This window comes from Grammomys surdaster, unplaced genomic scaffold (assembly GCF_004785775.1).
Source record: "Grammomys surdaster isolate TR1022 unplaced genomic scaffold, NIH_TR_1.0 231, whole genome shotgun sequence".
NCBI classification, from domain to species: domain Eukaryota; kingdom Metazoa; phylum Chordata; class Mammalia; order Rodentia; family Muridae; genus Grammomys; species Grammomys surdaster.
The window spans coordinates 3900139-3903611 of NW_021604676.1; positions in this window are offsets into that span (position 1 = coordinate 3900139).

A 3473-nucleotide genomic window follows, 5' to 3' on the forward strand; every position below is an offset into this window, starting at 1 on the left:
AAAGGAAAGGAAAGGAAAGGAAAGGAAAGGAAAGGAAAGGAAAGGAAAGGAAAGGACAGTTTTACATGACATCAATGAAATCCCATGTGAGGCTATGTGGACAAGAGGGAAGCATAGGAGACTTGGAATCAAGGAAACTCCAGTCTGGCTCTGGGTTTGACTTTATCCTGCAGGGTATTCTTAGAGTTCATGTGAGGTTTTGACCTTTTCTTACCTTTGCTACTTAGTTATAGATTGCATAATATATCAATTAGGTATGGACTTACCCCACTCACATACATTTAGAATATTACGTGAAAGTCATCGACACTTTAGATCATACTAGGCTGTACGTGTTCAAATAACTTATTTCTTCCTGCCTTGTTTACAAAGTGATGTGAACTTCACGACTGTATGTTTTCTTGTTGAATTCAGAGTTTCAATTTAAGTGTATAACAGCTAACTGATAAGCAGGAATGCACACACAGAACTGAACAAGAGTACACTAACCTAAGGCATGCTGAACTTATAACTGACTCTGATACATTTCTGTCTTCCCAATACAATATCCGTAGCATTATGAAGTCTGATTTAGTCATGTCATTTTTACATCACCAAATAACTATCTTATTTTCTGTTCCTAAAATAATGGCATTGAGATTTCTTTATAGTTATTGATAATGGTATATTGGCTTGTTCTGTTTGTGTGACTGATGGCCTCGGATAAATTTCAAATACAACTTTTGATTTGAGTTTTAAACTTCACAACAAGGAAGAGGGTAGCTAGTTATAAATAGCTAATGATGATGGGGTGACTTCTTTGCTCTTTTGTGAGGGTATCCTTAAAATGTTCTATTAAACAGTTTATTAGTTGTCTTTCATATGACCTAGCATTGGCTATGATTGTTGTAAAAATCTATATACTTAGTCTAGTATTTGCTTGAAGTCATCACATATATTTCTTAACTATATTCTAAATATCTTCATTTTATATCTTAGTTATCTCAAATTTGGTGTTTATAAACTAAACTCACATTGTGCCCTCTCTCTCTCTCTCTCTCTCTCTCTCACACACACACACACACACACACACACACACACACACACACGCTTCTTCTATGTACTAGTATACATCAGGATAGGCTAGCCCTATTTTTCAGAAACGATAGCAGCAAAGTTTAAAAGCATGCCATATAAAGTATATTCCTAGTTCATACAAGGTCCTTGACTGGGCATCAGCCCAAAGCATCTGCCCTCCAAGAGGGAGTTCACTCTTCTCAGCACTATGATTCTGAGATTCAATAGTTCACATATGGCCTCTCTGCTCCCTGCTAAAGAGAAAGATACAGGCTACAGCATAGCTGAGGGTTTCTAGTGTCTGGTCTCAGAAGTAATGTGTATCATTTCCAATCATGCTTAATTAGCCAGAGATGGTTGTACATTTCACCCTAACCTCAAATGGATTACCAAACACAATTTTCTATGAGCCAACAGAAAACATAGGAAATGAAAGTCATTGTATTTGACCAAATTCCCTATTTCAGATTTCCGGGTCAGAAACAGCCTTCCTCAATGTTTCTCTATCACCCTGCATATTTTTCAGGTGTAGTATGAGCTGCCAGTTAGAATATTTATTTATATATTCCCTTAGCCAGTTCACTTTTCTTCATTCTAAGCTCCACCCACAAACATCACATTCTCACCATCTCCACTTTGTCACCTGGAACAACTTTATAATGCATCGTTCTTCTTTTATCATCCTTACCCTAAGGCCAACTTTACTTTTAAACCATATTGACTGTTAAGTACTAAGTACTTACATAGTAAGAAGGTCACATGTATTAACTTTGACTTAAAATTATTAAAACCCTTTTACTTAAAATTACCCTTCAGCAAAATAAACCTTTTTATGTGATTTACAGTATCACCTAGCTATGCACTTTTGAATCTAGTTTAATTTAGTCATAATTTACAGTTTTATGTGCTGTGTAGATTTCCCTTTCACGTGTGAGTCACTTTTTTTAGCTCCTTTGATAGGAGCAGCTGACAGCTCACAGCTGAAATGCTCTCCTGAGAATGAAAATAAGTTACTTTACGAAGGATTACTCCATTATCTTTGAACTTTTATTCAAGGTAAATGAAAGGCAAATGATTCCATCCTCCAGAATTCACTACTGATAATTTTCTGTGACCGTGGTTGTAATTAGAATACTGCCTAGTATTGTGTCATTCAGTCTTTGATGATTGTTTGCATCAAAAATACTTCCATATAACTCCTTAAACAAAATTCTGTTCATGAGACTGCAGGGAAGGCTGTGTGATTAAGAACACATGCTGTTTTTTCAGAAGACCAGTGTTCGATTACCAGCACCACATGACAGTTCACAACCAACTGTACCTTCAGATCCAGAGCCCTCTTCTGGCCACCACAGGTATTAGCCATACACATTGCAAAGCACCCATTCCCCTATAAGTACAAAGATCAACAACTAATAAATAGGTCCCCAAACACTGAAAAACTTCTGTGTGGCAAAGGAAATTGTCAATAAAAACAAAAACAGTAGCCTGCAGATTGAGAAAGGATCTGCACTAACCCTACAGAGGGCTAATATGCAAAATATATAAAGAACTCAAGAAGTTAGACACCAAAAAAACAAAAAACGCAATTTTTAAAATGGAGTACAGAGCTTAACAGAGAATTCTCAACAAGAGGAATTTTAATCGCTGAGAAGCACTTAAAGAAATGTTCAATGACCTTACTCATCAGGGAAATAAAAATCAAAATGACCCTGAGATTCCACCTTACACCCATTAAATGGCTAAGATCAAAAACTCAAGCAACAACACGTGCTGGCAAGGATGTGGAAAAAGGGGAACACATTCCTCCATTGTTGATGAGAGTGCAAACTTGTACAACCACAACCACTCTGAAAATTAATCTGGTGGTTTCTCAGAAAATTGCGAATATTTCTACCTGAAACCCCAGCTATATTCCACCATACAACAAGGACACATGTTCCACTATATTCATAGCAACTTTATTCGTAGTAGCCAGAAACTGGAAACAAACCAAATGTCTCTCAACTGAAAAATGGTTGCAGAATACATGGTTCATTTTCACAATGGGATATTATTCAGCTATTAATAATAAGGACACCGTGAATTTGGCAGGCAAATGGACGAAACTTGAGAATATCATCCTGAATAAGGTAACCCAGCCCAAAAAGACATCCATGCTATGTACTCACGTATAAGTGGATATTAGCCATAAAGTACAGGATACTCTCAATACACTCCATATACCCAAAGAAGCTAGACAGGAAGGAAGGCCCAAGTAAGGATATTTAAATCCCACTTAGATAGAGGAATAAAATAGTCATAGAAAGCAGATGGAGGGAGGGAACTGGGTGGGAGAAAAGCTGGGAAGGAGAATGGGGGGTCATGATCAGGTGTGGAGAGAGAGAAGACAGAGGGCCAGGAAAATAAATGGAAAT